The sequence below is a fragment of the Schistocerca nitens genome, chromosome 4, assembly GCF_023898315.1.
Source record: "Schistocerca nitens isolate TAMUIC-IGC-003100 chromosome 4, iqSchNite1.1, whole genome shotgun sequence".
Taxonomy (NCBI): domain Eukaryota; kingdom Metazoa; phylum Arthropoda; class Insecta; order Orthoptera; family Acrididae; genus Schistocerca; species Schistocerca nitens.
In genome coordinates, this window is record NC_064617.1 from 93,167,870 (window position 1) to 93,180,422 (window position 12,553).

The window sequence follows — 12,553 nt, forward strand, 5'->3', positions numbered from 1 at the left end:
AAATTTCAACATAAACACATTCATTTAGGAACGTGGATATCACCAGATGGAAAGGTGGTCAATCAAATAGATCATGTAGCTATCCAGAAACGATTCCAAAACAATGTTAAAGATGTCAGAACCTTTAGGGGAGCAGATTGTGACACAGACCACATGTTAATCATATCAAAATTGAAAGTGAAACTGAAAAGGAAAGTAAATAGAAATAGAGAAGAAATTACAAAATATAACATACGAAACCTGGTGAAAATAAATATAAAAGAAAATTTTACAAAAGAAATTGAGAGCAATCTAAAGAAACCGAGACAGACCAATACAGAACCACAGGATGTCGAAAGCAGATGGAGACACCTGAAGGGCTGTATTCAAGAAGCCGCTTCCAAAATCATAGGTAAAAGAGTACAACCTAATAAAATTTGGTTTAAAACAAAGTGTCATGAAAAAGTGCTGGAAAGAAGAAATGCGAGGAATGCATGGATTAAAAAAAGGGACAATATGACGTTAAAGGAAAGATACTATAAACTCTGCCAAGAAATGCAAAGAACCCTAACACAAGAGAAAAAGGAATATTATAACAATATGATCAGAGAAGCAAAGGATGATTTCCAACATTACAGGACAAGGCAGATGAATCAAAATATATTTAAAAAAAAAAAAATCCTTTGGTAAATTCAATAAAAGGGAACAGTTTATAAAGGATCAGTATGGGAAAATATTGACCAACATAAGTGACATACAAAAACCACACTCTAACTGAGAAGGCATGGGAATTCAATGTAGATGTCCACATATTATTCGTAGATTTTAAAAAGGCCTATGATAGCATACACCAACAGACACTCCTAAATATAATGAAGGAATTTAAAATACCATCTAAATTAATCAAATTAGTTAAAATGTGTATAGATGAAACTTTATGTCACATAAAGACACTGGTAGGAGAAACTGAAGATTTTAAGGTGTACACTGGACTGAGATAAGGGGATGCCATTTCACCTATTTTATTTAACCTTGTCCTAAAGAAGATCGACAGAGAATTTTCTAAAACCAGTCCACAAGGGATCCAGCTACAGGATGTGAACATTACAAGACTTGCTGGTGCAGATGATGAAGCACTAATAAGTAGTTCCAAAACAGATTTAATCAGAATGATGCAAAATTACTACAAAATTGCTGGATAAACAGGATTACATGTTAATGAATAAAAGACAGAGTGCCTGTCCATAAGTAAGAAAACCAGAAAAGATGCACCTTTGACTGTAGATAGATTCAATTTCAAGACTGTTTACCACTTCAGGTACATAGGAAGTCTTTTTAGTAATAACAACAGAACAGATATAGAAACAGATGCTTGTTTAGCAACAGCAAACAAGACACTTTTTAGTTTCACCAAAATTCTAAGAAAAAGATCACTTAGCAGTAACTTCAAAATCCCCTTATATCAATCGATCATTATACCTGTGATGTTATATGGATGTGAAACATTAACATTTAGAAAGAAAGATGAAGAAAAACTGTTAATATTCAAAAGGGAAGTACTAAGGAAAATTTTTGGACCTGTATATGACAAAAATAACATGGAGTGGAGAATAAGAAGAAATGAAGAGTTAAGAGGGCTGTACAAACACCGTAACATCATCGAAGTGTTCAAGAGGTGAAGGTTGAATTGGGCGGGCCATATGGCAAGAATGACAGAGAATAGACTACCTAGAATGGCATTCAGCGAAACAATAGACAGAACGAGAGGAAGGGGGAGACCCAGAATCAGATGGTCGGATAACATTCGGAAGGACACAACTAGGATGAACAGCAACAGCAACTGGACAAACAGCGCACTGGACAGAGAGAAGTGGAAGAGGCTCATAGAGCAGGCATATAGTCGATAAGGCCCTTGCCACATGTAAAGTAATACCTCCTGAAAAGTGTGTCACATTGCAGTTCATACCATGTGGAACCACCGAACAAATTCAGCCTCTGGGTGTTTGTTTTTTCCATGCCTGTAAAATATATTACTGCACTATCTGCAGCTGTGCCGTAAAGGATAGCCAGTTTCAGGATAGGCTCCATGTTTTGCATTCGGCTGCATGCCATCACAATCCATCACTTCTCATCACCCCTTACACCAATTTGATCCTGTATACATTCTTTAAAGTGACTACCTAGTTGAATGTCCTGCACGGTTTCTAAGTCCCAAGGAGTTCGCTTTCAATCTTGGTGGTGCAAACCTTGTGATCACTGTGGTGTGCCATTTTTCATTCAGTGTTCATGGTGCAAGTTAATGCATTCTTTTGAACATTTCTTGAAAGTCGATGATGTCCATTTTGTGAAGTGTAATACGTACATCCCATAGAAGGTTGATCTCTGCACTTCCCAGACACTCATTTTCTGTTGTCCTCCTGATGCACATGGTGAGTCATTAGTAGCTAATATTTTTCCTGTCATAATTGTTAACACTAGAGTTTCAAATGAGCCTTTCGAAAGGCTGAACTTGCAACCTTGTGCTCAAGGGGTTCCTTGTCAGACCTATATGCAGATAGGAACAAGCACCTAAACTCGTCATGAGTTTCACAATTTCTAATCAGTCTATGCACGGTTACTGCAGATTCACCTTCCACGTAACCACATACAAATGCAATGTTGTGACTAGGGGGCCAAGCTGGTAGAAGTGAAAAATCAGATGCCCCAAACAAGCACAAGGATGAATACTATTTGTTGTGTTTCTAAGTACTTGAAACTTCAAGACAGATAAGAAATGATTATAATCAAAAACAGACATCCCTTCACAACATACATTCTCCAACTGAAATCCCTAAAACTATGATGGGGCATTGTCCTCTGAGATACAGGTTATGGGTCATCTTCATGAAGTGAATTTACATCGTCATCAGGTGCATGACTCCTACTATAACAGTGATCTTCACCAACACATCACTTAAATTCCCTTCAGTCTTTGATAATCTCTCATTTAATAGCTATCTTAACACCCTTCCTTCCCTAACTATCACTCCGCTTCTCTTTAAATCTTCACAATGGTCTTACTCCTTACGCTAACAGGTACTGTACCACTAGAGCCTCTGCTCAGGATTAACCACTAATTGCGCAACAGAGGTTCCCAATTCATATACTTTCTTCCCTACACTCTAAACCTTTTCTGAACTAATCTTCAACTCCTCAACATTCTCTTCTAACACCTGTAATAATGTAGATTAATTTTAAACCTGTTCCCAGATCTGAATAATACATTCCTGACTAGGATTGCCTTTATTCTTCTAACGATAGAAGATCCATAATGTAATAATGACAATATTGTGAAAAGTATAGACTCTACTCACCATATAAAGGAGACTGAGTTGATTGCAGACAGGCACAACTTTACATCTGAGCTTTTGTTCAAAAGGCTGTCTTCTAAAGTAGAAAACACACACACACATTTGCATCTGATCACTGTCTGTGTCTCCAACAGTGGTCATTCATGTTTGACTTGTGGTTGTGTGCTTTCTACTTTAGAACAAGGCCTTTAAGCTGAAAGATCAAATGTATAGTTGTGCCTGTCTGCAACTTAATGTCTCCTCTACATGGTGAGTAGCAGTCTATCCTTCCCAAATTCTTCTCACATTCCTTCCTGAAATTTTGAAAATCATTCTGCATTTGTTTCCTTCCTTCATTAATAACCTTTTGAAATTTAATTTGACCTTGCTCAGTAGTAGCAAGATTACCTTCAACATCTGAAATTCTCTCATTAAACTGTGTGTAATTCTTCCATTAACTTGTACGCAGGACATTTAAATTTCTTGTAACGTCTTCACTAAAAAATACATAATTTGTTCTAAACTATGGATTTGTCCTTGTAAAATAGCAACAGTAGCCTCTATTTTCCCAGTCATTTTTCTTGTACTATGTCTATTCTCTCCCCTGACTTCTCACCAAAATCCTTCACACTATTTTCTATTTTCTCATTAAGTCCTCACATATCAATCTCAAGTTATGTTATATTAGATTACTATTTCTCACTAAGTACCTGTACACTAATCCTGCTATCCTCCCTCACCTGTTCAAACTGTACTCTGTTATTAGTTTCTATTTTTTCAAATTGTGCTCTTCAGTTCCTGACTTTGCTGTCTGTTGCTATCTTCCAATCCATTTTCTAATCTCTCACCTAAGGATGCCACCAATTCATTTAGAAATCCCTGGTCAAAAGTAAATGCAGAAACTGAACTGCTATTCTGTTGTTAAATCAGAACATGACAAGATAGAGAAGCAAGGATCTGCTAGCACACAAACATAACCATAGATGTGTCTGAACTACCTCAAGTACGACCTCTCTCTCATTCATAACAACAGTGAGGTTTCCTGAATTTCAAGCTTAACATTACTGGGTGCAACACACGCTACTTGGTTAGTAGCCATAATAACAGAACCACTATTAATTGCATTGTCACTCCCCTGAGTAGCAGCATTGACAAGAACTCTGAATCAGAATATTCCACAACACTTAATTTCTCTCTTCTTTCCTTACTTTTCAAAAATGTGCTGTCCTGGTCTCTCTCTGACTGACAGTAGATTTCTCCATTATGCATTGATTAGTAGCACCACCAAAATCCAACCAACAGTCTCAAAATAGTCTCACACAACACCAAGTTAACCAAAACACCTCACATGTCCAGAACACCTTAAAAATAAATTATCCACAAAACCTATCACTAAACATCAATAAAGCACTTAATTATCAAGACAATAAAGACTGGAACTCAAAATCTCTTTTCAGTAACATCTAGAATCAGCGAACATGGAAATGCAACAGAAAATATGTGTCATAGAAAAATATAGAAAAACAATATCACAATGTAATTTAGAGATCTAAAAATCAAATAATGGAAAATTCAGGGTGAAATGTAACAATATTATGAAAAGGTAGTTGCTGAGTCACAGATAGGCACAACAGAAAGACTGTCTCAAAATAAGCTTTCAGCCAATAAAGCTTTTGTCAAAAATAGATGACAGAAACAGCCCACACACACATGACCACAGTAACTCCTTTACACCATCTTCATCAAAAGCAATGTGCAACTATTCACAAAAACCCAAGAATCTTCAATAACCCTTCAGTATATTTGAAATCACCTCAGAACTTGATTCACGTACAAGATTCTCAAGTCCACTAAATAGAAAGTTGAATGAGAAAAATTATAAGTTTCTAGCATACTTGTCATATATTAATTATGGGGAAAATGCCACCTTATTTAGCTCCGTATGATTAATCCTACTTTGCAGGTCACCACAAGGAGGCTCAGTGGTGTTTGAGGGTGGGAGGGTGTAGCTTTCCTAAGGTCACTGTTTCAAACACTATCTTTTGATTATCCAAGTAAAATTACACTAAAAATTACTCTCTAATACTATCAGTGTATGTACTGAGCTCATCAACTTCTTCAGTCATCAAGATATGTGGATGTTGTACCCATAAAAAGCATGGAAATATAGATCCCAGATGACACAGAAAATATGAAACAAATAAAATCAGTATTTCAGAAGAATTCTGACCTTACCAGAGCAAATTAATGTTTCTCCAAAACACGACATAAAATTATCATCACTGAGAAAAATCCAAAGAAAATTCATCAGTTCACATCCACAAAACTTGTGTGCTAAACGGGGTTTATAGACTACACTTCACTTCAAAGTTAGTGTTCTGCAGATTTTGCAGTTATCGAACTCGGCGGGAAAATGAAAATAATGCGAAGAGGTACCTCAAATCAGAGAAACATACTGCTTCTTAAGAGAAACCATCATTTCCTAAAAGCTTAAATAGAACCAAAACGAAAAAATAAGCAAAGACTGTGTTAGATAAAACTGTTTAAGTTTTTGCAGAAGCAAATATTCCATTTAAAATGTTCTTATCATAGAGAATAAAACCTATCTCTTCTCTTTATTATTATTATTATTATTATTATTATTATTATTATTATTGCTGTTGTTATTTTATTTCCTATAACTGTTTTTCTAATTAATTTCATTTTCAGTTACGTAGTGTCACAAACTTTAAAATTTATACATTTTGCTAAAAATATTATCCCTGTACACCAAAAATAGATACTTGCTCAAAACAGATGCTTGCACTCTAAATACTATTGTTTTAATTGTAACTCTATAATTATCTTTGTACTAGTGCCTTCACATATTATCCTTGTCTGCTCTATTGCTTAATTTTATTTACTGTTAATACTAACTATTTTCCTGCAAAATTCTCTACCTTGTGTGTGCAATAGTAACACACTAATTATTACTCTTTCCTTGGTTACATTACTTACTCATCTTCTTGATTTAAACTGCCCAGAACAAAATTGCACTTGGTGTTGTTTTAGTAATTTCTAATTTAATTGTTAGCTTTCTGCATTAATGTTGTAGTTATTAAAACTATTTTTTTCTGCTGGCAGCATTGGCCTTATAAATCATCTGCTTCTCTCTTTTCACTTTGAACTGCACAGTACATTCGGGAGGACGACAGTTCAATCCTGCGTTCGGCTATCCTGATTTAGGTTTTCTTTGATTTCCCTAAATCGCCCCAGGCAAATGCGGGGATGGTTCCTTTGAAAGGGCACGGCCGACTTCCTTTCCCATCTTTCCCTAATCCGATGAGACCAATGACCTCGCTGTCTGGTCTCCTCCCCCAAAAACAACCCAACCCAACAGCACAGTACACTAACCACTTTTCATCCTTTAATACAGAGGGTAAATTTTTTCTAAAATTGTCACTATTCTCAGTTATATTCCCTCATAACAAATACTCTCTGCTTCCTGCTCCGCTGTCTTTGTGTCAACTACTGCATTTAGTACTAGGGAAATGTGAGTGATCTTGGAACTCCATGCTTCCTTCAGCCCCCCTTACCTGCCTATGGGACCCTCTTCCTCCCTCCATTCCCCTCATATACTGCAAGTCACTAGCTATGCCAGAGTCCAGGGCAACCGCTGTCCCTATTTGCTCATTACATTGGAAATGATTTGCAATGGTTGTATGCTACAAATCCTGCATGCAAACGTGCAGTCTTTCACAGCCCACTTGACTGAGTTCAGAGAAATATTTCAGGTCAGCTTTAATGTCATACTCCTGTTGGAGACACAGCTGAAGCCGAGTACTACTTCCATTTCTATAAGCCTCGATGGCTATGTCCTTCTGACAGATGACAGGTATATCAGATGGTGGCAGCACATATACATCCAAACTTACTCCCCAGTGTCATATTCACATCCAAAAATGAGGACAAACATCCTAAATACATGTTCATTGAAATTAAACCTCCGAACAGAAAGTATCTTATCTGTGTGATATAAAATCCACTCAGAACTAGACAGCTCTCTAGCTTTGAATGCACAATCCCATGTCTTGAATCTCTGTACAAATACATAATTGTAGCTGAACAAAAATTTTCTACACAACAGTTCTTCAGTTTCAAAATTCAAGCGCATACTTTCCTGCTCAAATCTTACACTGCTTCTACTTGGGACAATTCATCATACAGCAGACACTCATATCTCCGTAGATATTTTCACAGCCAAGGCTCTAAACAGAGTAATTCACACTGATCAAATCTCTGCACCTGGTGTATCAGCTCATGATGTAATGTTAATGACTTACTCATTGCAATGTCCAAAGAACAAACCACCAGTAGACACTTTTAGAGATCTTAAGCACTGGAAGATGTCTGAGTTTAAAGCTGATGGCTGTGGTATCTCTTGGCAGAGAATGGCAAGAAATAACTTTGACATAAACTTTAAAGTGTCTAATTCCACTGAGAGACTCAGTAATTTATATGATAAACATGCTCTGATAAAAACTATGAGTCATAAGAAAATCTGCACCATGGTTTACCTATCAACTCAACACCTTATTGAGTATCAGAGATGCAGCACACAGGAAATGTAAATGGCACCCAACCTCTTGGAATCATCGCGCCTACAAGCAACTGAGTTAGTCAGTCAGTGTGAAATACAAAACTCAGGTACAACCTCTCATTAACTGAAGACTTTCATGGACCATCTGTCTTGTGGAAAAATTGACGAGGTCTAGGAATAGGCATACCTCAGTCTGCAGGTGAACCTCTTAGTTCCCACTGAGGATCTAAATGAGTATTTCACCATGCCTACATCTCTACTTGACTAATGCACAAGGATGCAAACCATCAACCTCTGAAGTATCAGTGGTTGGTACAGACAAAAAATTCTTTCTGGCACCAGTAAGCCTTAACGCAGTTAGGAAGTCAACAGCGCAAATTCGTTCAGCAGCTGCAGGACATGACAGTATTACAATACAAATGATCAGTATCCTTGTTGATCCATTACTGCCCATTGTTGTTGTTGTTGTGGTCTTCAGTCCTGAGACTGGTTTGATGCAGCTCTCCATGCTACTCTATCCTGTGCAAGCTTCTTCATCTCCCAGTACCTACTGCAACCTACATCCTTCTGAATCTGCTTAGTGTACTGATCTCTTGGTCTCCCTCTACGATTTTTACCCTCCACGCTGCCCTCCAATGCTAAATTTGTGATCCCTTGATGCCTCAAAACATGTCCTACCAACCGATCCCTTCTTCTAGTCAAGTTGTGCCACAAACTTCTCTTCTCCCCAATCCTATTCAATACCTCCTCATTAGTTACGTGATCTACCCACCTTATCTTCAGCATTCTTCTGTAGCACCACATTTCGAAAGCTTCTATTCTCTTCTTGTCCAAACTAGTTATCGTCCATGTCTCACTTCCATACATGGCTACACTCCATACAAATACTTTCAGAAACGACTTCCTGACACCTAAATCTATACTCGATGTTAACAAATTTCTCTTCTTCAGAAACTCTTTCCTTGCCATTGCCAGTCTACATTTTATGTCCTCTCTACTTCGACCATCATCGGTTATTTTACTCCCTAAATAGCAAAACTCCTTTACTACTTTAAGTATCTCATTTCCTAATCTAATTCCCTCAGCATCACCCGACTTAATTTGACTACATTCCATTATCCTCGTTTTGCTTTTGTTGATGTTCATCTTATATCCTCCTTTCAAGACACTGTCCATTCCGTTCAACTGCTCTTCCAAGTCCTTTGCTGTCTCTGACAGAATTACAATGTCATCGGCGAACCTCAAAGTTTTTACTTCTTCTCCATGAATTTTAATACCTACTCCGAATTTTTCTTTTGTTTCCTTTACTGCTTGCTCAATATACAGATTGAATAACATCGGGGAGAGGCTACAACCCTGTCTCACTCCTTTCCCAACCACTGCTTCCCTTTCATGCCCCTCGACTCTTATAACTGCCATCTGGTTTCTGTACAAATTGTAAATAGCCTTTCGCTCCCTGTATTTTACCCCTGCCACCTTCAGAATTTGAAAGAGAGTATTCCAGTCAACATTGTCAAAAGCTTTCTCTAAGTCTACAAATGCCAGAAACGTAGGTTTGCCTTTTCTTAATCTTTCTTCCAAGATAAGTCGTAAGGTCAGTATTGCCTCACGTGTTCCAACATTTCTACGGAATCCAAACTGATCTTCTCCGAGGTCGGCTTCTACCAGTTTTCCCATTAAAAACCAATATTTTTAACCATTCTGACCTCTAGCATCTTCCCAAGAGCCTTGAAAAAGAGACTCATGAAATCTCTACTCAAAAAGGAATCTGCCAAAGAACCTTCTGATTACAGGGCCAATTGCATTCTACCAGCATACATAGTCCATGACCAGCTTATGAATTACTTAACATCAAATGGCTCAAATGGCTCTGAGCACTATGGGACTTAACTTCTGAGGTCATCAGTCGCCTAGAACTTAGAACTACTTAAACCTAACTAACCGTAGTGGTCGCGTGGTTCCAGACTGTAGTGCCTATAACTGCTTGGCCACCCAGGCCGGCCACTTAACATCAAACAACTTTCTGTATGAATACCAATCTGGTTTCTGAAAAATCACAGCATGACTGATCTTATAAAATTGACTGATGAACCAAAATAAGCTATGGACATATGAGAGGTGACTATTATATCCTTTTTGGATTTCTGCAATGCTTTTGGCACTATAGACTTTGATATTCTATGCGGTGGTTTTAATGCTCCATGTGTTTCACAGTCTCCTCCCACTCAAGTACAATACACAGAATGTTCATACAATGATGTGAAACTGTCACAGGAATCCTTCTTTGGGATGCTGTTCAACTCATTTGCCAAGGGCTTGAATGTTAGCTACGTAGTCAAAGCATTAACCCTTCTCGTTAATTTCTGAATTTTGTCCTTCTGTGTTAGGTTTGTACTGATAACACCAAGTCTTGTTAAACATGATTTTTTCCACACTTTGCATTTTAGTCAATTTGCAGAAGTCATCCATGTGTTGTCTTTTTGTTTGGGAGTCCAGGTGGGTGGGACAAGCCTTAAACACACTTTTCTCTTCTACAGAACATTTTGTACAATTTCTTGAAAACTCGATTTAGAGATGTTGTTACAATGTAATTTGTGTCACAGCAATGTTCACACATTACAACCACACATCCATGACTTAATGCTGCCTGTTCACAACTGTGGTTCAATGCACATCTGTTTTCATACCTGTTAGTTCCAACTACCACCATAGCTACTGCAATGATGTCATTTACATGCCAGGAATAAAATCAGTCTTGGAACCTTTTAGAAGAACAGTGTTTAAGAAAATGGAAGTGTTTAACATCAGATCAACACTGATGTCCTGGGACACAGCATACAAGTTCAAATTGGATTAAGATGATACAGGAATAAAGACATAGCCTTTTCAGATAGGATTTCCTGATATTTCCTATAAGCAGTTTAGTGAAGCCACAGGAAACCTTAATCTAGATGACTGGATAGGGGTCTGAACCGCTCTCCTGTGAGCCCAGTGTCTTAACCATTGCACCACCTCTCTGAGCCTCACATATATGAGATCTAGTAGACAGATGTGAAAAACTGTGGGTTAAGGATCAGGGTACAATATAAAAGAAACTTCCCTGCAGTAAAATGAAATGAAGTGATTGTATGTAATTTATTGGCCGGGATATCTACTTTCGTGGTTCGGCCACCGTATTGCAAGTCATTTTAGTTGACGCCACTTCGGCAACTTACGTGTCAATGATGATCAAAATGATGATGAAGGACACACAACACCCAGTCCCCTGCTGGGAATTGAACCCGGGCCCCCTTGCGTGGTAGGCGGTGTGGTGTCACCGCCAGACACCACACTTGCTAGGTGGTAGCTTAAATCGGCCGCGGTCCATTAGTACATGTCGGACCCGCGTGTCGCCACTGTCAGGATCGCAGACCGAGCGCCACCACAAGGCAGGTCTCGAGAGACGTACTAGCACTCGCCCCAGTTGTACGACGACGTTGCTAGCGACTACACTGACGAAGCCTTTCTCTCATTTGCCGAGAGACAGTTAGAATAGCCTTCAGCTAAGTTAATGGCTACGACCTAGCAAGGCGCCATTTGTACCATTGCATGTATCTCAAGATAGTCTCACTAGTATCATCCAGAATGCTGTATACCAAAGGACAATATAAAAGTTAAGTGTTCTAGTAGCTACGTTCTTTTCTTTATCACATTCATTACGAATCCTGTTCCAGACTTAACGCCAGACGGCGTGAGTTGACGCGTGCCCTTTCGGCTACTTCACTGTGGACTGGCTGCCTTGTCAGTCCACAACATTGGCGACGCGGGTTAATCAGGATCTTGTTCTTTCTCATTGCTTCCATTTACTTGTGTCATGGCTTCGCCACAATCTCCAGATGTACTGTCCGAATTTTATCGCTTGCAGAATCAGCAGACGCAGGCCTTGTTGGATGCCCTTGGACAGCTCGTCCAGGGTCAACGTGCGCTGCAAAACGATGCGGCCGCCGCCGCTTCATCGCTACCGCAGCCACAACACGCCGTTGCACCGTCCTTCCGTAGTTTTGTTGCAGCCAACGAATCTTGGACAGAATGGTCCCGACAATTTGGATTTCATCTCGCCGCCTACAGAATTCAAGGTAATGAGCGGCAGCCGTTTTTGCTTTCGTGTGTAGGTGTGTCCACCTACCATGTGATAGTGAAATTGTTTCCCCGACGCGACGTAGCAACTCTGTCATACGAAGAACTTTTGTCTGCTTTAGATGCCTATTTCAAAGAAACAGTAAATGTCGTTGCAAAACGGTATACGTTCTTTCGTACAAAACGTACGGCCGGTCAGACTAATAGGGAGTGGGTTGCAACTTTGCAAGGACTTACTAGGGAGTGTGCATTTGAATGTGACTGTGGCCTCCCTTATTCAGATACTATGGTGCGTGATGCAATAGCACAGAACGTTTCTGATGTTCGCATAAGGGAACAGATTTTGAAACTAGTTAATCCCTCCCTTCAACAAGTGATAGACATATTGGATAGGCAAGACACACTTGACTTTGCTCAGGAATCATTTGCAACTTCGCCAGCCGTGTGTCACATTAACCGGCCCGCCGGGCCCGCTGCACGGAACGCTAACCTGCCCTCGCGCACGTCCGCGCTGCTGCGGCCTAGCTCTCACACACGTGTGCCGCGTCGG